Below are 26,930 nucleotides of genomic sequence, written 5' to 3'. Positions count from 1 at the left end.
AAATTTGCAATAGTTGCTTTTCACGGCTCAAGACCATTTTGCCATAGTAAACAATTCATATTACTCTTTAACTTGTATATATCTAGATCTCAATGTGATAATATGTAACACGCTATCAGTTTTATTAATTTATTTTTGAATTGGAAACTAGAGGAATCTTGAACACTACAGTTGAAAATACTGGTAAATTTATTTATATAAAAGTTCTTAATATGATGCATTAAATTTTTTCAAAGAAATTTCCTTTTTATTTAAAACTTTGATATTCAATAATTTAACTTGTAGTTTGACTTTTCTGTAAAAGATCATTTAGATGCTTTAGTAACAGTATTAAAAATACTTTCCTTATTATCAAACTTTGCATTTAATTCTCATTAAAAGATAAACACAAACTTTATCCCTTTTAAATATAATTTCACTTTATTAATTGATTCTAAGCATATTCAAAAGCAGAGACATTACTTTGCCGACTAAGATCCATCTAGTCAAGGCTATGGTTTTTCCAGTGGTCAAGTATGGATGTGAGAGTTGGACTGTGAAGAAGGCTGAGCGCCGAAGAATTGATGCGTTCGAACTGTGGTGTTGGAGAAGACTCTTGCAAGTCCCTTGGACCACAAGGAGATCCAACCAGTCCATTCTGAAGGAGATCAGTCCTGGGATTTCTTTGGAAGGAATGATGCTAAAGCTGAAACTCCAGTACTTTGGCCACCTCATGCGAAGAGTTGACTCATTGGAAAAGACTCTGATGCTGGGAGGGATTGAGGGCAGGAGGAGAAGGGGACGACAGAGGATGAGATGGCTGGATGGCATCACAGACTCGATGGATGTGAATCTGAGAACTCCGGGTGTTGGTGATGGACAGGGAGACCTGGCATGCTGCAATTCATGAGGTGGCAAAGAGTCGGACATGACTGAGCAACTGAACTGAACTGAATCTAAAATTGAATGCAATTTATACTATTGTCTTGGTATTAATAAGGAGTACGTCAAGGCTGTATATTGTCACCCTGCTTATTTAACTTCTATGCAGAGTACATCGTGAGTAACGCTGGGCTGGAAGAAACACAAGCTGAAATCAAGATTGCCGAGAGAAATATCAATAACCTCAGATATGCAGATGACACCACCCTTATGGCAAAAAGTAAAGAGGAACTAAAAGCCTTGATGAAAGTGAAAGAGGAGAGTGAAAAATTTGGCTTAAAGCTCAACATTCAGAAAATGAAGATCATGGCATCTGGTCCCATTACTTCATGGGAAATAGATGGGGAAACAGTGGAAACAGTGTCAGACTTTTATTTTCTGGGGCTCCAAAATCACTGCAGATGGTGATTGCATCCATGAAATTAAAAGATGCTTACTCCGGGAGGAGCATAAAGATGGCGGAGGAATAGGACGCGAAGACCACTTTCTCCCTCACAAATTCCTCAAAAGAACATTTCAACGCTGAGCAAACTCCACAAAACATCTTCTGTAGGCTGGCAGAGGACATCAGGCAACCAGAAAAGCAAACCATTGTCTTCAAAAACAGATTTTTAACCTTTGCTCTTAGGTTTTTGTTGTCAATTTTGTTCATTTAAAAACCCAAACTTCACTACCCAAGTTTACCTGAGAGCGAGATTACTGGCTTGACCACTCTCTTCTCCTATGGACTCTCCTTTTTCTCCACCAGGTGGCCTCTGTCTCTTTTCTCCCCCATCTCTTCTCTATCCAACTCTGTGAATCTCTGTGTGTTCCAGACGGTGGAGAACACCTAAGGAACTGGTTACTAGCAGGATTTGTCTCTCTCCTTCTCATTCCTCTCTCTTATCCTCCTGGTCACCTCTGTCTACTTCCTCCCTCTCCTCTTCCCTGTATAACTTCGTAAATACCTCTGAGCGGGCCAGACTATAGAGCGCACATAAGGAAGTGACTACTGGCTAGCTTGCTCTCTCCCCTTTTGATCTCACCGCACCTCATTCCAGTTACCTCTAACTACCCCCTCCATCTTCTCTTCTCCTTGTAACTCAGTGAACCTCTCTGAGTGTCCCTCAATGTGGAGAAACTTTTCATCTTTAACCTAGATGTTTTATCATCGGTGCTGTATAGATGGAGAAGTTTAGAGGCTACTGTAAAAACAGAACTGAAGACCAGAAGCAGGAGGCTTAAATCCAAAGCCTGAAAACATTAGAGAACTCTTGAATTTAGGGAACATTAAGCAATAGGAGCTCATCAAATGCCTTCATACCTACACTGAAACCAAGCTCCCCCCAAGGGCCAACAAGTTCCAAAACAAGACATATCACTCAAATTCTCCAGCAACACAGGAACACTACCCTGAGCTTAAATATACAGGCAGCTCAAAATTATTCCAAAACCTTTGATGTCTCATAACCCATCACTGGTCACTCCACTGCACTCCAGAGAGAAGAAACCCAGCTCCACCCACCAGAACTCCAACACAAGCCTCCCTAACCAGGAAACCTTGACAAGCCACTGATAGAACCCCACCCACAGTGAGGAAGCTCCATAATAAAGAGAACTCCACAAACTACCAGAATATAAAAAGACCACCCCAAACGCAGCAATATAACCAAGATGAAGAGACAGAGGAATACTCAGCAGGTAAAGGACCAGGAGAGTTGCCCACCAAACGAAACAAAAGAGGAAGAAGTAGGGAATCTACCTGAGAAGGAATTCCAAATAATGATAGTGAAAATGATCCAAAATCTTGAAATCAAAATGGAATCACAGATAAATAGCCTAGAGACAAGGATTGAGAAGATGCAAGAAAGGTTTAACAAGGACCTAGAAGAAATAAAAAAGAGTCAAAATATAATGAATAACGCAATAAATGAGATCAGGAACACTCTGGAAGCAACAAATAGTAGAATAACGGAGGCAGAAGATAGAATTAGTGAAATAGAAGATAGAATGGTAGAAATAAATGAATCAGAGAGGAAACAAGAAAAACGAATTAAAAGAAATGAGGACAATCTCAGAGACCTCCAGGACAATATGAAACGCTCCAACATTCGAATTATAGGAGTCCCAGAAGAAGAAGACAGAAAGAAAGATCATGAGAAAATCCTTGAGGAGATAATAGTTGAAAACTTCCCGAAAATGGGGAAGGAAATAATCACCCAAGTCCAAGAAACACAGAGAGTTCCAAATAGGATAAACCCAAGGCAAAACACCCCAAGACACATATTAATTAAATTAACAAAGGTCAAACACAAAGAACAAATATTAAAAGCAGCAAGGGAAAAACAACAAATAACACACAAGGGGATTTCCATAAGGATAACAGCTGATCTTTCAATAGAAACTCTTCAGGCCAGGAGGGAATGGCAAGACATACTTAAAGTGATGAAAGACAATAACCTACAGCCCAGATTACTGTACCCAGCAAGGATCTCATTCAAATACGAAGGAGAAATCAAAAGCTTTACAGACAAGCAAAAGCTGAGAGAATTCAGCACCACCAAACCAGCTCTCCAACAAATTCTAAAGGATATTCTCTAGACAGGAAACACGAAAAGGGTGTATAAACCCGAACCCAAAACAATAAAGTAAATGGTAACGGGATCATACTTATCAATAATTACCTTAAACGTAAATGGGTTGAATGCCCCAACCAAAAGGCAAAGACTGGCCAAATGGATACAAAAACAAGACCCCTCTATATGCTGCTTACAAGAGACCCACCTCAAAACAAGGGACACATACAGACTGAAAGTGAAGGGCTGGAAAAAGATATACCACGCAAATAGAGACCAAAAGAAAGCAGGAGTGGCAATACTCATATCTGATAAAATAGACTTTAAAACAAAGGCTGTGAAAAGAGACAAAGAAGGCCATTACATAATGATCAAAGGATCAATCCAAGAAGAAGATATAACAATTATAAATATATATGCACCCAATATAGGAGCACCGCAATATGTAAGACAAATGCTAACAAGTATGAAAGGGGAAATCAACAATAACACAATAATAGTGGGAGACTTTAATACCCCACTCACACCTATGGACAGATCAACTAAACAGAAAATTAACAAAGAAATGCAAACTTTAAATGATACATTAGATCAGTTAGACCTAATTGATATCTATAGGACATTTCACCCCAAAACATTGAATTTCACCTTTTTTTCAAGTGCTCATGGAACCTTCTCCAGGATAGATCACATCCTGGGCCATAAATCTAAACTTGATAAATTCAAAAAAATCGAAATCATTCCAAGCATCTTTTCTGACCATAATGCATTAAGATTAGATCTCAATTACAGGAGAAAAACTACTAAAAATTCCAACATATGGAGGTTGAACAACACACTTCTGAATAACCAACAAATCACAGAAGAAATCAAAAAAGAAATCAAAATATGCATAGAAACTAATGAAAATGAAAACACAACAACCCAAAACCTGTGGGACACTATAAAAGCAGTGCTAAGAGGAAAGTTCATAGCAGTACAGGCATACCTCAAGAAACAAGAAAAAAGTCAAATAAATAACCTAACTCTACAACTAAAGCAACTAGAAAAGGAAGAATTGGAGAACCCCAGAGTTAGTAGAAGGAAAGAAATCTTAAAAATTAGGGCAGAAATAAATGCTAAAGAAACAAAAGAGACCATAGCAAAAATCAACAAGGCCAAAAGCTGGTTCTTTGAAAGGATAAATAAAATTGACAAACCACTAGCCAGACTCATCAAGAAGCAAAGAGAGAAAAATCAAATCAATAAAATTAGAAAGGAAAATGGAGAGATCACAACAGACAACACAGAAATACAAAGGATCATAAGAGACTACTATCAGCAGTTGTATGCCAATAAAATGGACAACATGGAAGAAACGGACAAATTCTTAGAATAGTACAATTTTCCAAAACTGAACCAGGAAGAAATAGAAAATCTTAACAGACCCATCACAAGCACGGAAATTGAAACTGTAATCAGAAATCTTCCAGCAAACAAAAGCCCAGGTCCAGACGGCTTCACAGCTGAATTCTACCAAAAATTTCGAGAAGAGCTAACACCTATCCTACTCAAACTCTTCCAGAAAATTGCAGAGGAAGGTAAACTTCCAAACTCATTCTATGAGGCCACCATCACCCTAATACCAAAACCTGACAAAGATGTCACAAAAAAAGAAAACTACAGGCCAATATCACTGATGAACATAGATGCAAAAATCCTCAACAAAATTCTAGCAATCAGAATCCAACGACACATTAAAAAGATCATACACCATGACCAAGTGGGCTTTATCCCAGGGATGCAAGGATTCTTCAATATCCGCAAATCAATCAATGTAATTCACCACATTAACAAATTGAAAAATAAAAACCATATGATTATCTCAATAGATGCAGAGAAGGCCTTTGACAAAATTCAACATCCATTTACGATAAAAACTCTCCAGAAAGCAGGAATAGAAGGAACATACCTCAACATAATAAAAGCTATATATGACAAACCCACAGCAAACATTATCCTCAATGGTGAAAAACTGAAAGCATTTCCCCTAAAGTCAGGAACAAGACAAGGGTGTCCACTTTCACCGCTACTATTCAACATAGTTCTGGAAGTTTTGGCCACAGCAGTCAGAGCAGAAAAAGAAATAAAAGGAATCCAAATTGGAAAAGAAGAAGTAAAACTCTCACTGTTTGCAGATGACATGATCCTCTACATGGAAAACCCTAAAGACTCCACCAGAAAATTACTAGAGCTCATCAATGAATATAGTAAAGTTGCAGGATATAAAATCAACACACAGAAATCCCTTGCATTCCTATACACTAATAATGAGAAAGTAGAAAAAGAAATTAAGGAAACAATTCCATTCACCATTGCAACGAAAAGAATAAAATACTTAGGAATATATCTACCCAAAGAAACTAAAGACCTATATATAGAAAACTATAAAACACTGATGCAAGAAATCAAAGAGGACACTAATAGATGGAGAAATATACCATGTTCATGGGTTGGAAGAATCAATATAGTGAAAATGAGTATACTACCCAAAGCAATTTACAAATTCAATGCAATCCCTATCAAGCTACCAGCCATATTTTTCACAGAACTAGAACAAATAATTTCAAGATTTGTATGGAAATACAAAAAACCTCGAATTGCCAAAGCAATCTTGAGAAAGAAGAATGGAACTGGAGGAATCAACTTGCCTGACTTCAGGCTCTACTACAAAGCCACAGTCATCAAAACAGTATGATACTGGTACAAAGACAGACATATGGATCAATGGAACAAAATAGAAAGCCCAGAGATAAATCCACACACATATGGACACCTTATCTTTGACAAAGGAGGCAAGAATATACAATGGAGTAAAGACAATCTCTTTCACAAGTGGTGCTGGGAAAACTGGTCAACCACTTGTAAAAGAATGAAACTAGATCACTTTCTAACACCGCACACAAAAATAAACTCAAAATGGATTAAAGATCTAAATGTAAGACCAGAAACTATAAAACTCCTAGAGGAGAACATAGGCAAAACACTCTCAGACATAAATCACAGCAGGATCCTCTATGATCCACCTCCCAGAATTCTGGAAATAAAAGCAAAAATAAACAAATGGGATCTAATTAAAATTAAAAGCTTCTGCACAACAAAGGAAAATATAAGCAAGGTGAAAAGACAGCCTTCTGAATGGGAGAAAATAATAGCAAATGAAGCAACTGACAAACAACTAATCTCAAAAATATACAAGCAACTTATGGAGCTCAATTCCAGAAAAATAAACGACCCAATCAAAAAATGGGCCAACGAACTAAATAGACATTTCTCCAAAGAAGACATACGGATGGCTAACAAACACATGATAAGATGCTCAACATCACTCATTATCAGAGAAATGCAAATCAAGACCACAATGAGGTACCACTTCACACCAGTCAGAATGGCTGCGATCCAAAAGTCTACAAGCAATAAATGCTGGAGAGGGTGTGGAGAAAAGGGAACCCTCCTACACTGTTGGTGGGAATGCAAACTAGTGCAGCCACTATGGAGAACAGTGTGGAGATTCCTTAAAAAATTGCAAATAGAACTACCTTATGACCCAGCAATCCCACTGCTGGGCATACACACCGAGGAAACCAGAATTGAAAGAGACACATGTACCCCAATGTTCATCGCAGCCCTGTTTATAATAGCCAGGACATGGAAACAACCTAGATGTCCATCAGCAGATGAATGGATAAGAAAGCTTTGGTACATGTACACAATGGAGTATTACTCAGCTGTTAAAAAGAATTCATTTGAATCAGTTCTGATGAGATGGATGAAACTGGAGCCGATTATACAGAGTGAAGTAAGCCAGAAAGAAAAACACCAATACAGTATACTAACACATATATATGGAATTTAGAAAGATAGCAATGACGACCCTGTATGCAAGACAGGAAAAAAGACACAGCGGTGTATAACGGACTTTTGGACTCAGAGGGAGAGGGAGAGGGTGGGATGATTTGGGAGAATGACATTCTATCATGTATACTATCATGTAAGAATTGAATCACCAGTCTATGTCTGACGCAGGATACAGCATGCTTGGGGCTGGTGCATCGGGATGACCCAGAGAGATGTTATGGGGAGGGAGGTGGGAGGGGGGTTCATGTTTGGGAACACATGTAAGAATTAAAGATTTTAAAATTAAAAAAAAAATAAAAAATAAAAAGATGCTTACTCCTTGGAAGAAAAGTTATGACCAACCTAGATAGCATATTGAAAAGCAGAGACATTACTTTGCCAACAAAGGTCCATCTAGTCAAGGCTATGGTTTTTCCAGTGGTCATGTATGGATGTGAGAGTTGGACTGTGAAGAAAGCTGAGCACCAAAGAATTGATCCTTTTGGAATGTGGTGTTGAAGAAGACTCTTGAGAGTCCCTTGGACTGCAAGGAGATCCAACCAGTCCATTCTAAAGGATACCAGTCCTGGCTGTTCATTGGAAGGACCGATGCTGAGGCTGAAGCTCCAATACTTCAGCCACTTCATGCGAAAAGTTGACTCATTGGAAAAGACCCTGATGCTGGAAGGGACTGGGGACAGGAGGAGAAGGGGACAACAGAGGATGAGAAGGCTAGATGGCATCACCGACTCAATGGACATGAGTTTGGGTGAACTCCAGGAGTTGGTAATGGACAGGGAGGCCTGGCGCGCTGTGATTCATGGGGTCGCAGAGTCAGACACGACTGAGCGACTGAACTGACTGACTGACTGACTTGGTGTTAATAATATAATTAGTGATTTCTTTAAACTCAGGCAAGAAAAATCATTTCTGGGAATAAATGATAAAGAATTTTTGAATTATGTGCATCTTTATATTTTTATTCACCTTACCATTGTCAGTCCATCAAGTGTGCATTCATTTATATGCAATAATTATATTGAGTTATCTTGTTACTTTGGCAACTTTTAGTCATATAAAAGTTCTGGATTTACAGATTGTCATTATTTTTTTATTCAAAGTTATATTCATTGAGATAGAAGGTTAGAAGATATATAACAGTGCATTAGCTTGATTTGTGATTTAAATGTCTAGACAATAAAAGCTAGTCAATATTCAGTCAAACTCCACTTGACTCTTGCAACAGGTTTCTTTAATATTATAAGCAGAGCTACATGTATGATTTTCTCTTTATATCTTTCCCCTTCTCATTCATTTCTTCCCTCTGTTACTCTCTGACTCTTTAATTACAGAACTGGCCATAAGCCTTGCTAGCAGATCCAGACAATGTGAACAAAATAAAACTCTACAGAACAATCATGCAATATTTGAAGAGATCTGTCCTACTGGTAAGAGCTATACTTTTGTTCAGAGTTATCACATGGAAGCATCATTGATTTAAGGTTGCACAGATACAAAGCAGCATGTACATAATTGTTTGTTCTTTGGGGTGTAGTAATTTTCACATTCTTTTGTCCCATGACATGTAAGGCAAATTCCTTCAGTGGCCCCATAACCATCTGATTCTAGCTACTATTACAAGGTCCTTCTCTCAGAATTTAAAGCATCTCATCACTGAACTTTTTACTCTCCTCAGGTTTACCTTTTCCAGATTGTTGTATACTTGAAATTGTAGAGAATATAGCTTTTTCAGATTTTTTTTCAGGTAGTAATATTCATTTTGGATTCATCTGCCTTTTTTTACTGGCCTAATGCCAAAGCCTTTGACTGTTTGGATCAAAATAAACTGTGGAAAATTCTGAAAGAGATGGGAATACCAGACCACCTGACCTGCCTCTTGAGAAACCTGTATGCAGATCAGGAAGCAACAGTTAGAACTGGACATGGAACAACAGACTGGTTCCAAATAGGAAAAGGAATACGTCAAGGCTGTATATTGTCACCCTGCTTATTCAGCTTACATGCAGAGTACATCATGAGAAACGCTTGGCTGGAAGAAGCACAAGCTGGAATCAAGATTGCCAGGAGAAATATCAATAACCTCAGATATGCAGATGACACCACCCTTATGGCAGAAAGTGAAGAAGAACTAAAGAGCCTCCTGATAAGAGTGAAAGAGGAGAGTGAAAAAGTTGACTTAAAGCTCAACATTCAGAAAACTAAGATCATGACATCTGGTCCCATCACTTCATGGGAAATAGATGGGGAAACAGTGTCAGACTTTATTTTTCTGGGTTCCAAAATCACTGCAGATGGTGATTGCAGCCATGAAATTAAAAGACGCTTACTCCTTGGAAGGAAAGTTATGACCAACCTAGACAGCTTATTAAAAAGCAGAGACATTACTTTGCGACAAAGGTCCGTCTAGTCAAGGCTATGGTTTTTCCTGTGGTCATGTATGGATGTGAGAGTTGGACTGTGAAGAAGGCTGAGCGCTGAAGAATTGATGCTTTTGAACTGTGGTGTTGAAGAAGACTCTTGAGAATCCCTTGGACTGCAAGGAGATCCAACCAGTCCATCCTAAAGGAGATTAGTCCTGGGTTTTCACTGGAGGGACTGATGTTGAAGCTGAAACTCCAATACTCTGACCACCTGATGCGAAGAGCTGACTCATTTGAAAAGACCCTGATGCTGGGAAAGAGGGCAGGAGGAGAGGGGGATGACTAGGATGAGATGGTTGGATGGCATCACCAACTCAATGGACATGGGTTTTGGTGGACTCCGGGAGTTGGTGTTGGACAGGGAGGCCTGGCGTGCTGCAGTTCATGGGGTTGCAAAGAGCCGGACGTGACTGAGCAACTGAACCAAACTGATTGAATATCTCCTTTATTTTTATCACTCATTAATATTCAGGGCAACCCAGGTATCGTTAGTGGTAAAGATCCTACTTGGCAATGCAGGAGACATAAGAGACTGTGGTTCGATCCCTGGGTCAGGAAGATCCCCTGAAGGAGGAAATGGCAACCCACTCCAGTATCTTTGCCTGGACACTCCCATGAAGAGAGGAGCCTAGCAGGCTACAGTCCATGGGATCACAAAGAATTGGACATGACTGAAGCGATTTAGCATGCAAATAATATTCATTGTATGGTGGGATGTGCAAGTTTATCTTTTCACCAATTGAAGAACATTTTGATTAACTCCTGGATTGCATGGTAAATGTGTATTTAGCTTTCTTCAGTTCAGTTCAGTTCAGTCGCTCACTCGTGTCCAACTCTTTGCCACCCCATGAATCACAGCATGCCAGGCCTCTCTGTCTATCACCAACTCCCAGAGTTCACTCAAACTCATGTCCATCGAGTCAGTGATGCCATCCAGCCATCTCATCCTCTGTCATCCCCTTCTCCTCTCGCCCCCAATCCCTCCCAGCATCAGAGTCTTTTCCTTTAAAAAAAAATTTTTTTTTGTTTTATTACTTTACTATATTGTATTGGTTTTGCCATACATTGACACAAATCCGCCACAGGTGTACATGAGTTCCCAACTCTGAACCCCCCTCCCATCACCCTCCGCATATCATCTCTCTGGATCATCCCAGTGCACTAGCCCTAAGCATCCTGTATCCTGTATCAAACATAGACTGGTGATTCATTTCTTACATGATAGTATACATGTTTCAATGCCATTCTCCCAAATCATCCCACCCTCTCCCTCTCCCACAGAGTCCAAAAGTCTGTTCTATACATCTGTGTCTCTTTTGCTATCTTGCATACAGGGTTATCATTGCCATCTTTCTAAATTCCATATATATGTGTTAGTATACTGTATTGGTGTTTTTCTTTCTGGCTTACTTCACTCTGTATAATCGGCTCCAGTTTCATCCACCTCATTAGAACTGATTCAAATGTATTCTTTGTAATGGCTGAGTAATACTCCATTGTGTATATGTACCACAGCTTTCTTATCCATTCGTCTGCTGATGGACATTTAGGTTGCTTCCATGTCCTGGCTATTATAAACAGTGCTGTGATGAACATTGGGGTACATGTGTCTCTTTCAATTCTGGTTTCCTTGGTGTGTATGCCCAGCAGTGGGATTGCTGAGTCATAAGGCAGTTCTATTTGCAGTTTTTTAAGGAATCTCCACACTGTTCTCCATAGTGGCTGTACTAGTTTGCATTCCCACCAACAGTGTAAGAGGGTTCCCTTTTCTCCACACCCTCTCCAGCATTTATTGCTTGTAGACTGTTGGATAGCAGCCATTCTGACTGGTGTGAAATGGTACCGCATTGTGGTTTTGATTTGCGTTTCTCTGATAATGAGTGATGTTGAGCATCTTTTCATGTGTTTGTTAGCCATCCATATGTCTTCTTTGGAGAAATGTTTATTTAGTTCTTTGGCCCATTTTTTGATTGGGTCATTTATTTTTCTGGAATTGAGCTGCAGAAGTTGCTTGTATATTTTTGAAACTAGTTGTTTGTCAGTTGCTTCATTTGCTATTATATTCTCCCATTCTGAAGGCTGTCTTTTCACCTTCAGAGTCTTTTCCAATGAGTCAACTCTTCACATGAGGTGGCCAAAGTACTGGAGTTTCACCTTTAGCATCATTCCCTCCAAGGAAATCCCAGGGCTGATCTCCTTCAGAATGGACTGGTTGGGTCTCCTTTAGCTTTCTTCAGTTCAGTTCAGTTCGTTTCAGTCGCTCAGTCATGTCCGACTCTTTGCGACCCCATGAATTGCAGTACACCAGGCCTTCCTATCCATCACCAACTCCAGGAGTTCACTCAGACTCACGTCCATTGAGTCAGTGATGCCATCCAGCCATCTCATCCTCGGTCATCCCCTTCTCCTCCTGCCCCCAATCCCTCCCAGTATCAGAGTCTTTTCCAATGAGTCAACTCTTTGCATGAGGTGGCCAAAGGACTGGAGTTTCAGCTTTAGCATCATTCCTTCCAAAGAAATCCCAGGGCTGATCTCCTTTAGAGTGGACTGGTTGGATCTCCATGCAGTCCAAGGGACTCTGAAGAGTGTTCTCCAACACCACAGTTCAAAAGAAACTGCCAAACTGTCTTCCAAAGTGGATGTGCCATGTCCTCCGCAATTAATGAGGGCTTCTGTTGCTCCACATTTTACCAGCATTTGGTGTAGTTAGCATTCTGAATTTTGGCCATTCTAATTGGTATGTCATGATATCTCATTGTTTAACTTGAAAATTCTTTAATGACATGCGATGTTGAACATCTTTTCGTATGTTTATGTACTATTAATATCTGGACGTATGCTTTGGTGAGATGTCTGTTTGGGTCTTTTGCTCATTTTTTAATTAGGTTGTTCATTTTGTTACTGTTTAGTTCTTTGTACATTTTGGATAACGGTCTTTTATCAGATGCGTCTTTCATAAATATTTCTCCCAGTCTATGTATTACCTTCTCCTCTTCTTGACATTGTCTTCTGCAGGGTAGAAGCGCTAATTTAGTGAAATCCATCTTACCAATTATTTCTTTAATGAATTGTGGTCTTGTACCTACAATTTAGGTCTTGTACCTAAAAGTCATTGCCAAACCTAAGGCCATCCAGGTTTTTCTCCTACTTATCTTCTAGAAGTTTCATAGTTTTGAGTTTTACATTAAGGTCCATAATCCATTTTGAGTTAATTTCTGTGAAGTGAATAGTATCTTTGTCTGGATTGCTTTCTAATTGTCCAGTTATCCCAGCAACATTTGGTAAAAACATTATCTTGGTGCCATTGTATTTCCTCTGCTCCTTTGTCAAAAATCAGTTGATTATACTTATGTTTATGTGGGTCTCTTTCTGGGGTCTATTCTGTTCCATTGATCTCTCTGTTCAATATCACACTGTCTTGATAACTGTGACATCATAGTCAATTTTGAAGTTGAATAATGTCGTCTCCAACTTTATTCTTATTAATATTAAGTTACTTTTTCTTAGTTTTTCGCCTCTTCATATACTCCTTGGAATCAATTTGTTGATATCCACAAAAATACCTTGTTGAGATTTTGATTTATATTGCATTGAATGTACAATCAAGTTGGATAAAACAGACATCTTGACAATATTGAATGATCATAGTCATGGATATAGAAAATTTTTCTAGTTAGTTATTTTTCAATATCTTTCATCAGAGTTTTGTAGTTTTCCTTATATAGATCTTATACATATATTTATTAAATTTATACCTACTTATGTATTTAATTTGAGGAGGATGCTAATATAAACAGTTAAATGTTTTTTAGCTTCAAATTCCATTTGTTCATTGCTGGTATATAGGAAAGGGATTGACTTTTGTACATTAATCTTATAATACTGCAACTTTGCTATAGTTATTTATTAATTCCGGGAGGTTTTTGATGATTCTTTTGGATTTTCTACCTAGACAATCATTTATTCTGTGAAGACAGCTTTATTTCTTTTTAGTCTGTTACATTTTATTTCCTTTTATTGTATTCTTCCCTGGAGAATCCCATGGAACAAAGAGCCTGGTGGGCTACAACCCATGGGGTCGCAAAGAATCAGACACAACTGAAGTGACTTAGCACACAAGCACGCACACGATGAACTACAATAATTGATTTTTGCATGTTGAACCAGGCTTTCATACCTGGGATAAATTCTGCTTGGCTGTGGTGTATAATTCTTTTTTATAAATTGTTGGATTAAACTTATTGATACTTTGTTGGGGATTTTTGCATCCATTCATGAGAGGTATTGGTCTGTGGGTTTGTTTTCTTTTTCTAATATGTTTGCCTGCTTTTTATTATTATTAGAGTATTAGAGTAATGCTGGTCTCAGAATGATTAAGGAAGTGTTTTCTCTACTTTTATCTTCTGGAAGATGTAAAGAATTGGTACACTTTCTCTCTTAAATATTTGGAATTCTACCAACTAGTGAACACATCTTACTGGTGATTTTTGTTTTGGAAGATCATTAATTATTGATTTGATATCTCTACTAGTTACAGGTATATTAAGATTGACTATTTCTTCTTTTGCTAGTTTTGACTAATATTGCCTTTCAAAGAATTGGTCCATAGGAATAAATTACATTATTAAATTTGTGTGCATAGAGCTGTTCATAATATCCCTTTATTTTTGTTTTTATATCCAAGAGATCTATTGTGATGTCCCATTCTTAATTTCCAATATTAGTAATTTGTGTTGTCTCTCTTTTTTCTTAGCCTGGCTATTCTTTCAATTTAATTAATCTTTCAAATTTTTATGATTTTTCCTATTGATTTCCTGTTTGCAATTTCATTGATTTCTGCTTTAATTGCTATTAGTCCCTTTCTTCCACTTAATTAAATTTAATGAACTCTGTTTTTTCTAGTTTCCTAATGTAGAAGCCTAAATAACTGATTTTAGAGCTTTCTTATATTCTAAAAATATATATTTAATGCTTTAAAATTTTCCCTAAGCTCTACTTTTGCTGCATCCCACAAATTTTAAGTTGTATTTTCATTTAGATAAAATCTCCTCTGTGCTATGTGTTATTTAGATGTGGGTTGTCTAATTTTCAAGTATTTGGTGATTTCTCAGCTGTTATTGATTTCTAATTGATTCAACTGCTGTATGAGAACAGAAATTGTATGCTTTTTATTCTTTTAAATTTGTTAAAATGTGTTTTATGGCCAAGTTTGCTTCCCAAACTCTCTTGGTTTTACATGTAAACTTAAGAAGAATATATATTCTGCCATTGTTGGATGTAGATAATTATATTCAGTTGATTGATGCTGTTGTTAAATTCAGCTATTTCCTTACTGATCTTTTGCCTGTTGTATCTGTCCATTTCTGATAGAGGGATGTTAAAATCTCCGACTATAACATATTGATATATTTCTCCTTGCAGTACTATCAAGTTCTGCCTCATGTACTTTGATATCCTCTTGTTAGATTACTATGTCTTCTTAGGGGGTGACCCCCTTAGGGGTTAAAGATTATTATGTCTTCTTAGGTTATTCATCTCTTTACCTTTAGCTTCATTAATGTTCCCTCTTTATCCCTAATAACTTCCTTTGCTCTAAAGTCTGATCTGTCTGCAATTAACATTGATAATTCTGCTTTCTTTTGTTTAGTATTAGCATTGTATATCTTTCTCCATCCCTTTCCTTTTCATCTCTCAGTACAGTTCAGTTGAGTGGCTCAGTCATGTCTGACTCTTTGGGACCCCATGGACTGCAGCACACTAGGCTTTCCTGTCCATTACCAACTCCCAGAGCTTACTCAAATTCATGTCCATCGAGTGAGTGATGCCATCCAACCATTTCACCCTCTGTCATCCCCTTCTCCTCTTGCCTTCAGTCTTTTCCAGCATCAGGGTCTTTTCCAATGAGTCAGCTCTTTGCATGAGGTGGTCGAATTATTAGAGTTACAGCTTCAGCATTAGTCCTTCCATGAATGTTCAGGACTGATTTCCTTTAGGATGGACTGGTTGGATCTCCTTGCCATTCAAGGGATTCTCAAGAGTCTTCTCCAACACCACACTTCTAAAGCATCAATTCTTTGGTGCTCAGCTTTCTTTATAGTCTAACCCTCACATCCATACATGACCACTGGGAAACCATAGCTTTGACAGGATGGACCTTTGTTGGTAAAGTAGTGTCTCTGCTTTTTAATATGCTATCTAGGTTGGTCATAGCTGTCCTTCCAAGGAGCAAGTGTCTTTTCATTTTCATGGCTGCAGTCACCATCTGCAGTGATTTTGGAGCTCATGTATTTGCCATGAAGTAATGGGACCAGATGCCATGATCTTAGTTTTATGAATGTTGAGTTTTAAACCAAATTTTTCACTCTCCTCTTTCACTTTCATCAAGAGACTCTTTAGTTTTTCTTCACTTTCTGCCATAAGAGTGGTGTCATCTGTGTATCTGAGATTATTGACATATGCCCCAGCAATCTTGATTCTAGCTTGCACTTCATCCAGCCTGGCATTTCACATGATGTACTCTGCATATAAGTTAAATAAGCAGAGTAAAATATACAGCCTTGACATACTCCTTTCCCAATTTGAAACCAGTCTGTTTTTCCACATCCAGTTCTAACTGTTGCTTCTTGACTTGCACACAGATTTCTCAGGAGGCAGGCAAGGTGGTCCGGTATTTCCATCTCTTGAAGGATTTTCCACACTTTGTTGTGATCCACATAGTCAAAGGCTTTGGTATAGTCAATAAAGCAGACTTAGATGTTTTTCTGGAACTCTCATGCATTTTTGATGATCTCTGGATCCTCTACCTTTTCTAAGTCCAACTTGAACATCTGGAAGCTCACAATTCATGTACTGTTGAAGCCTGGCTTAGAGAATTTTGAGCATTACTTTACTAGCATGTGACATGAGTGCAATTGTGTGGTAGTATGAGCATTCTTTGGCATTGCCTTTCTTTGGGATTGGAATGAAAACTGACCTTTTCCAGTCCTGTGTCCAGTGGTGAGTTTTCCAAATTTGCTGGCATATTCAGTGCAGCACTTTCACAGGATCATCTTTTAGGATTTGAAATAGCTCAACTGGAATTCCATCACCCCCACTAGCTTTGCTCGTAGTGATGCTTCCTAAGGCCCACTTCACTTCACATTCCAGGATGTCTGGCTCTAGGTGGGTGATCACACCATCGTGGTTATCTGGGTCATCAAGATCTTTTTGGTATAGTTTTTCTTTGTATTCTTGCCATCCCTTCTCAATATCTTCTGCTTCTCTTAGGTTCATACCATTTCTGTCCTTTATTGTGCCCATCTTTGTACGAAACATTCCCTTAGTATCTCTAATTTTTTTGAAGAGATTTCTGGTCTTTCCCATTCTATTGTTTTCCTCTATTTATTTGCATTGGTCACTGAGGAAGACTTTCTTATCTCTCCTTGTTATTCTTTAGAGCTCTGCATTCAAATGGGTATATCTTTCCTTTTCTCCTTTGCCTTTTGTTTTCCTTCTTTTCACGGCTATTTGTAAGGCCTCCTCAGACAACTATTTTGCCTTTTACCATCTCTTTTTCTTGGGGATGGTCTTGATCACTGCCTCCTGTACAACGTCACGAACCTCAATCCATAGTTCTTCAGGCACTCTGTCCATCAATCAGATCTAATCCCTTGAATCTATTTGTCACTTCCACTGTATAATCATAAGGGATTTGATTTAGGTCATACCTGAATGGTCTGGGGGTTTACCCTATTTTCTTCAATTTAAGTCTGAATTTGGCAATAAGGAGTTCATGATCTGAGCCACAGTCAGCTCCTGATTTTACTTTTGTTGACTGTGTACAGCTTCTCCATCTTTGGCTGCAAAGAATAAAATCAGTCTGATTTCTGTATTGACCATCTGATGATGTCCATGTGTAGAGTCATCTCTTGTGTTGTCAGAAGAGGGTGTTTGCTATGACCAGTGCGTTCTCTTGGCAAAACTGTGTTAGCCTTTGCCTTGCTTCATTTTGTACTCTAAGGCCAAATTTGCCTGTTACTCTAGGTATCTCTTGACTTCCTACTTTTGCATTTCATCTCTATGTATCTCTATATTTAAATTATCTAAATCCTGTAGACAACACACGGTTGGGTCTTGTTTTTTTTTTTTTTTGATCCATTCTTATAATCTTTACATTACATATTTATATCATTGACATTTAAGAGGACTACTGATATGGCTGTATAAATATCTCCCATATTTGTGATTGGTTTTTATTTTTTATTTTTTTGCCCTTATTCTTTGTTCTCATTTTCATGTTTTGCACTTTTTCTGTTTTTTGGTGGTTTTAATTAAGCATTTTATATGGCTCTTCTATATATTTTACTTCTAATTTTTTATTCACTGGTATTCACTCTTCTTTTCTCTACAAAGATCCAAACTTCTGACCAGTTTCATTTTCTTTCTCTCTGAAGAACTTCTTTTAATATTTTTTACTAAGTAGTTCTAATGGCAACAAATTTCTTCAAATTTTATTAATCTGAGAAATTCTTCTTTTCTCTTTTACTTTTGAAATATAATTTTATGTGGCACAGAATTCTAGGTTGATGATCTTTTTTTCTCTCAACAGTAAACATTACATTTCATGCTATTCTTTGAGTATTTTCTGAGGAGAAATTGGGTGAATTTAAGAATTCTTATTTTTGTTTCTCTATAGATAAGGTGTTTTATTCCTCTGACTTTCTTCAAGATTTTTTTTTCTTTACCTTTGATTTTATAACATTTGAATATGAAAACCTTAGGTATACATTTGTAGATTGGTGGGTTTTTTGGGTTTTGTTTTTTATTTTTGTTTGTTTTTGCATTTATCCTGCCTAGTTTTTCTGAGATTTCTGGATGTGTGGTGTGGTGTCTAAAATTGATTTGGATTTATTCTCAATAATTATTGCTTCAAATATTGGTCTGTTTCTCTCTTTCATTTTCTTCTGGTATTCTCACTATGTACATATATTTTTTAGTTGACCCATAGTATTTGGATATTTTTCTTGCTTTTTTCTTTTTTTCTTTTTACTCTTCAGCTTTGGAAAGAATGCTCAAACTACCACACAATTGCATTCATCTCACATGCTAGTAAAGTAATGCTCAATATTCTCCAAGCCAGGCTTCAGCAATACATGAACTGTGAACTTCCAGATGTTCAAGCTGGATTTAGAAAAGGCAGAGGAACCAGAGATCAAATTGCCAACATCTGCTGGATCATCAAAAAAGCAAGAGAGTTCCAGAAAAACATCTATTTCTGCTTTCTTGACTATGCCAAAGCCTTTGACTGTGTGGATCACAATAAACTGTGGAAGATTCTGAAAGAGATGGGAATACCAGACCACCTGACCTGCCTCTTGAGAAATTTGTATGCAGGTCAGGAAGCAACAGTTAGAACTGGACATGGAACAACAGACTGGTTCCAAATAGGAAAAGGAGTACATCACGGCTGTATATTGTCACCCTGATTATTTAACTTATATGCAGAGTACATCATGAGAAATGCTGGGCTGGAAGAAGCACAAGCTGAAATCAAAATTGCTGGGAGAAACATCAATAACCTCAGATATGCAGATGACTCCACTCTTATGGCAAAAAGTGAAGAGGGACTAAAAAGCCTCTTGATGAAAGTGAAAGTGGAGAGTGAAAAAGTTGGCTTAAAGCTCAACATTCAGAAAACGAACATCATGGCATCCAGTCCCATCACTTCATGGGAAATAGATGGGGAGACAGTAGAAACAGTGTCAGACTTTATTTTTGGGGGGCTCCAAAATCACTGCAGATGGTGACTGCAACCATGAAATTAAAAGACGCTTACTCCTTGGAAGAAAAGTTATGAGCAACCTAGATAGCATATTCAAAAGCAGAGACATTACTTTGCCAACAAAGGTCCATCTAGTCGAGGCTATGGTTTTTCCAGTAGTCATGTATGGATGTGAGAGTTGGACTGTGAAGAAGGCTGAGCACCAAAGAATTGATGCTTTTGAACTGTGGTGTTGGAGAAGACTCTTGAGAGTCCCTTGGACTGCAAGGAGATCCAATCAGTGCATTCTGAAGGAGATCAGCCCTGGGATTTCTCGGGAAGGAATGATGCTAAAGCTGAAATTCCAGTACTTTGGCCACCTCATGCAAAGAGTTGACTCATTGGAAAAGACTCTGATACTGGGAGGGATTGGGGGCAGGAGGAGAAGGGGACGACAGAGGATGAGATGGCTGGATGGCATCACTGACTCGATGGACGTGAATCTGAGTGAACTCTCGGAGTTGGTGATGGACAGGGAGGCCTGGCATGCTGCAATTCATGGGTTGCAAAGAGTTCGACATGACTGAGCGACTGAACTGAACTAAACTGAACTGATTGTCATACCCTCAAGTTCAGAGATTCTTTCCTCAGTGATATCTGGTCTATCAATGAGCCCAGAAGACATTCTTCATTTCTGCTGCAATATTTTCCATCTCTTGCATTTACTTTTTATTCTTTCTTAGAATTTACATATCTTTGTTATGTTATCCATCTGTTCTTGCATATTATCTATTCTTTCCACTAAAGTCTTCAGCATCTAATGATAGTTTTAAAGAAATTCTTGGTCTTATAATTCCAACATTCCTGCCATATCTGACTGATTTTGATACTTGTTCAGTGTCTTCACACTGCATTTTTTACCTCTAGTATACCTTGTAATATTTGTGGTGGTGGTGGTGGTTGAAAGCTGATCTGAGTGCTGGGTAGAAGTAATCACAATAAATAGGCATTTAGTAATGTAATGGTTATATATGAAGACGGGAAGCATTGTATAATCCTATGGTTATGTCTCAATCTTTTGGTAAGTCTGTGCCCCTGGGCTGTGAACTTCACAGATTCTTCTGTTTTTCCCACATTAGATGGAATGAGACAGGGGAGGGGGCTGGAGTCAGGTGTTTCCCTTTCTGCAGTTATGTTGGGTTCTGATAAAATCTCTACAGTTTAGGCTCTAGCAAAATAATTTTTCTTCATGGCAACCTTGTTAAGAAGAGCAGAATATTCTGGCTTTTAAAAAGTGGTTCTTTCCCCCCTCCCACTGTGGAAATACCAGGGGATTATTCACTTGAGAACTTGCGAGATGCTAGAAGTAAAACTCACAAAAGCGTGTTCCCTCCTGTCTGATTACTGTGTCTCCCTGGTGACTGTAACTCTCAGCGTTGTCCACACTGAGCCTCCAGCAATTCATCTGCTGCAGGTCAGGCATTCCTACTAGCACTGATAACGTGAAGGTTTCTGCTACGGGTCAGTTTCTCTTTCCGTCAGTTGTGATTTTCTGTACCCACTCATTTGTTTCTCCACTTTTGGTGGCAGTAGTTTGCCCTGTGATTTCATTTCTCTGCCAAATCTAAAAAGAATTATTTTTTACTTTGTTCAGCTTTTTCTTTGTTGAAATGGTGTGGTTACTCATAGCATTTTATAAAGTAAACGTTTTAGTATAATTTAAATAAAGACCTAGACACGAGCATATGATGTCTTAATTTTTCTTTTTCTTTTTCCATCTTTGCCTGGTACTCCTCTCTCATATTTCCCCTTCATGCATTAGTGCTTCTCCTTCCCCAATCAAGGTAACCTGTTAATAACCTAGTATGTATCCTTTGAAGGATACATGTATCCTTTTTTCCCAAGCTTTCATAGACCTATAAATCTATACATATACACATAGCAGTGAAGATGCTCAGTCGTGTCCGACTCTTTGCGACACCATAGACTGTAGCCTACCAGGCTCCTCTGTCCATGGGATTTTCCAGGCAATAGTCCTGGAGTGGGTTGCCATTTCCTTCTCCAGGGGATCTTCCCAACCCAGGGCTCAAACCCGGGTCTCCTGCATTGTAGACAGACGCTTTACCGTCTGAGCCACCAGGGAAGTCCATATATATACACATACATATTCAGTTATTTGACACTGATTCAATATGAACAAAATCACATTATACATGTTTTCAGCATATTACTTTCTTCATAAACTAAACCTCTTGGAAATCTGTGCAATTCAACTGGCATAGCTTGAATTTATTCTTTTTAATGTCTTCATAATAGTCAGTAGAGAAGATATGCTTTTAGTTAATTCAGCTGTAACCCTATTGTGCTCTATAACAGTTCTCCAAAGAACTCTCAATGGCATCATTCTCATAAAACTCTGGATGTTATGACTCAGGGGTTGAGAAAACACTTGAATACACCTATATTTAGAGTCAGAATGTATGAGTTTAGTCTCCACCTGTTACACTTTCACAATGGTTAATAAAGGAGTTACATAACTTTTAAGGACCTATATATCTCCATAAAGGAAAAGAAAACAAGAAAAAATTCTATAAAATCCATATGAGATTAAAGCCCAGGTTGACATTATGATTTCTGCCTTCTTAATACTGAACAAAAAGCCTGTTATCTATGTTAGAATGAGTTCCATTTGGGACTTTGATAACTATAAATAGGCATTGTTTTAAAACACTAAGGTTACAATAATTGGTTATACAGCAATAGAAAACTAATTAAGTGACCTTATTCAAGACATAAGTCCAGTCTTCCATACTCTAAAATAAAAGAGTGGGCCCAAAGGATGAGCTTTCTAGTTGTAGAACATTGTATTTTTATGATTTGACTGTACATCAAAATCAATGTATCAGTTTCCATGATACTCTTGATTAACATAAACATGGTTTGTTTGTTTCAGCAGCATTTAGCAATTACACCACTTTGGGAATACTTGGGTAAATTTACAGTCTCCAACTTTGAGGTGTCATTAGAATGCTCAGACATATTATTTTAGATCTGTCATATTTTAAAACTATTTTGCTTATGAAATTAAAAAGCTCCAGGCAGATTAAGAGAAAAACATTTATTTTATGGGGTTGAATAAAATGGTAAGTCATTAAGCAGTAGTTAGGGAGAGAAGACTGAAAACAGAAGCTAGTTATTTTAATAATCTATTTCTCAACATTGACCATGAGCAGCTACGGTTTTAAGATACAACCCTGGAGACTACTCTTTAACCAAATCAGCATGGAGCTGAATTGTCTTGACAAGAGTTGTGTGTACAACATGTGTGAGGATGCAGAACCCATTTCATAAAATCAAAATCCTTTGCAGACTTATCAGCACTTGTGCCCACTGGAGAGCAAGATGATAAAATATCTAGCAAGTCTTCTGTCCATGACTTCAAAAGTGGATGAGAATTTTAAGATTTCTAGTAAAATACTCACTTGAAATGGTCTTGAATCATAGATATCTCTCACAAGAAAAAAACAAAAAAGTAAATAAGCAAGTTTCCACCCCAAATTGCCTGAATTTATTTTCTAGAGCTGTAGTAATAAATTACTGGGTAGCTTAAGCAACAAAGTTTTATACTGTCACAGCTCTGGAGGATGGAAGTCTGATCTCAATGTGAGGGCCTTGCTCCTTGTGGAGGTTCTAGGGGAGAATCCTTCCTTGTCTTCTGGCTTCTAGAAGCTGTCTACATTCCTTGGCTTTCTTTCCTTGCCCCCTACATTGCTCCAATTTCTGTCTTGTCTTCAAATCACTCTATCCAACATGTGGCTCATATGGTAAAGAATCTGCCAGCAATGCAGGAGACCCAGATTCAATCCCTGAATCAGAAAGATAGCCTGGAGAAGGGAATGCCTACCCACTCCAGTATTCTTGCCTGGAGAATCTCATGAAAAAAAGGGTCTAGTGGGCTACTGTCCTTGGGGTCACAAAAAGTCAGACATGACTGAGCAACTAAGCATGCTATCACTCTATGTGTTTCAAATGTCCCTCTGCCTTTTGTTTATAAAGGCAATTGCCATTGGATTTAGGGCCCATCTGGACAACCCAGTAAGACCTTTTCTGAAGCCTTTTAATTTCATTGCATATGCAAAGACTCTTTCGTCCAAAGCAGGTAACAGTCATAGGTTTCAGATATCTGCACCAGGACATATATTTTAGGAGCCACAATTCAACCTACTATGTAATAGGGAAGAATCTTTGTATTCTGTTAAAAGTTAATCACTAAAAAGGTGTTGCCTATAAACTTAAATTATACATAATAGCCCCTCTCTGGAAACCCTGACTCTCAGGTAATGAGCACTAAGCTAAAATAACTTTGCTTAGCTCACAGGAAACATCCTTACCAGGCCCACTTTTGAATGACTGCAGGAAGGACAAAACACATCCTCTTCTGAGGCTGACTGGAGCCAGGAAATGTTTGACTTTATTCTCTCCTCATTTAGTATAAAAGAGGCCTGAATTCTAACTCACACAAGTTGGTTCTTTGGAACATGAGTCCTCCATATTCTTGGTCTGCCAGCTTTCTGAATAAAATTGCTATTACCTTCCCTACCAATTCACTTTTTTGATTTATTGGTCTGTTGCAGGGTGAGTAGTATGTGCTTAGAGGCAATAATGACTACATGGCTTCTTCTCACTGTTATATGCTTATGGGTTGATTTATGTCTTTCTCTACATTTCTCCCAAATTCATGTGTTGGAGTCCTAACCCTCAGTACCTCAGAATGTGACTTTATTTGGAAATTTGTGGTTGTTAAGTTGTGTCATACTCTTTGCAACCCATGGTCTGCAGCACGCCAGGCTTCCCTCTCCTTCGTCATCTCCCACAGCTTGTTCAAACTTATGTTCATTGAGTCAGTGATGCCATTGAACCATCTTGTCCTCTGGTGTCCCCTTCTCCTCCTGCCTTCAATCTTTCCCAGCATCAGGGTCTTTTATAATGAGTCAGATCTTCATATCAGGTGGCCAAAGTATCGGTGCTTAAGCTTCAGCATCAGTCCTTGTAATGAATATTCAGGACTGACTTTCTATAGAATAGACTGATTTGATCTCCTTGCAGTCCAAGGAACTCTCAAGAGTTTTCTCCAGCACAACAGCTGAAAAGAATCAATTCTTTGCATTCAGGCTTCTTTATGGTCCAACTCTCACATTCATACCTGACTACTGGAAAAACCAAAGATTTGACTAGATGGACCTCTGTCAGCAAAGTGATGTCTCCAATTTTTACTATGCTGTCTAGGTTGGTCATAGCTTTTCTTCCAAGGAGCAAGTGTCTTTTAATTTCGTGGCTGCAGTCACCATCTGCAGTGATTTTGGAGCCGAAGGAAATAAAGTCTGTCACTGTTTCCATTGTTTCTCCATCTATTTGCCATGAAGTCATGGGACCAGAAGCCATGATCTTTGTTTTTTGAATGCTGAGTTTTAAGTCAGTGTTTTCACTCTCTTCTTTCACCTTCATCAAGTGGCTCTTTAGTTCCTCTTTGCTTTTCGCCATAAAGGTGATGTCATTTGCATGGCTGAGGTTATTGTCATTTCTCCAGGTAATCTTGTGCGTCATCCAGCCAGGCATTTTGCATGATGGGAATAGTGTTGCAAATAGTTTAGATGAGGCCATTAGGATGAGACCTAGTCTAATATGACTGGTGTCTTTATAGAAAAAGAAAATTTGGACACAGATATATACATGCACATAGAGAATACAAAGTGAAGATGGAGGTAATGATCAGGGTTATACTTCTGGAAGTCAAGAAAAGCCAGAAAAATTGTCAGCAAAAAACTGGAGGCTAGGTAGGTGGCACGAAACTGATTCTCCCCCACAGCTTTCAGAAAAAGAATCCTGTCAACACTTTGATCTTGAACTTCCAGACTCCAGAACTGTGAGATAATTTCTGTTTAATTCACCCCTCCATGTGCTTTATTAAGGCAGTGCCAGCAAATGAATACATTATCCATAAAAAAAATCATTTTAAATAGTGAAAGTAAAATTATGGTTTAGTAACCTATACTAATGTCAAGTACGGATGTGAGAGTTGGGCCATAAAGAAAGTTAAGTACCAAAGAATAGATACTTTTGAACTGTGGTGTTAGAGAAGACTCTTGAGAGTCCCTTGGACAGCAAGGAGATCAAACCAGTCAATCCTAAAGGAAATCAACCCTGAATACTCACTGGAAGCACTGATGCTGAATGAAGCTCCACTACTTTGGCCACCTGATACAAAAAGCCAACTCATTGGAAAAGACCCTGATGCTGGGAAAGACTGAGGGCAGATAGAGGATAAGATGGTTGGATGGCATCACTGATTCAATGGACATCAAGTTGGGCAAACTCCAGAAGATGATGAGGGACATGGAGGCCTGGAGTGCTGCAGTTCATGGGATCACAAAAGTTGGATGCGACTTGGTAACTGAACAATAACAACTAATGTTTTGTCAACACTCCATTGAAAGTATGTTATTTTACTTCTACTTATAAATAATGCTATAATAAACATGTAATTTTGTCCATATGGCATTTTCCTTTTTGTGATTATTTTCTTTGGTTATGTTCTAAAGAATGAGAATCCCATTTCAAAAGATTCAGAGCAATAAAAAAAAGTTTGAAGGACTCGCCTTGGAAACTTCTTGCAAATTGTTTTTCAGAGTTGTAACAGTTTACTTTTATCTGCTATGTGATGAATGATTTCAACACCTCTCACCACCAATTGACAGTATCATTTCAAGTGCTGTCATACCAGCTGTTTTGGCAACACATTTAGAGTTATTTTTCCAGTGGGAGTGGGGTGGGGGGGGTGGTAACAAAGTATATTTATGTGGTCCTAAGGCTATGGTTTTTCCTGTGGTCATGTATGGATGTGAGAGTTGGACTGTGAAGAAGGCTGAGCACCGAAGAATTGATGCTTTTGAACTGTGGTGTTGGAGAAGACTCTTGAAACTCCCTTGGACTGCAAGGAGATCCAACCAGTCCATTCTGAAGGAGATCAGCCCTGGGATTTCTTTGGAAAGAATGATGCTAAAGCTGAAACTCCAGTACTTTGGCCACCTCATGTGAAGAGTTGACTCATTGGAAAAGACTCTGATGCTGGGAGGGATTGGCGGCAGGAGGAGAAGGGGATGACAGAGGATGAGATGGCTGGCTGGCATCACTGACTCAATGGAAGTGAGTCTGAGTGAACTCCGGGAGATGGTGATGGACAGGGAGGCCTGGCGTGCTGCGATTCATGGGGTGGCAAAGAGTCGGACACGACTGAGTGACTGAACTGAACTGAACTTTTTCTGTCTCCTTGCTTTCAGGCAACCACCAGAGAAAATTAGTCACAGGGTCTTTAGGCTACATTTTGCTTAATACATTTAA

General features: G+C 38.4%; 1 pseudogene; it reads left to right on the top strand.

Annotated features, from left to right (window-relative positions):
• LOC138078728 (tigger transposable element-derived protein 1-like) overlaps positions 1 to 26,930 on the top strand; it is a 39,801-nt pseudogene that overhangs the window by 12,118 nt on the left and 753 nt on the right.

This window comes from Capricornis sumatraensis, chromosome 4, assembly GCF_032405125.1.
Source record: "Capricornis sumatraensis isolate serow.1 chromosome 4, serow.2, whole genome shotgun sequence".
Lineage (NCBI taxonomy): Eukaryota > Metazoa > Chordata > Mammalia > Artiodactyla > Bovidae > Capricornis > Capricornis sumatraensis.
The sequence above is the reverse complement of the archived record's forward strand: the minus strand, read 5'-3'. Positions and strand labels throughout refer to the sequence as shown.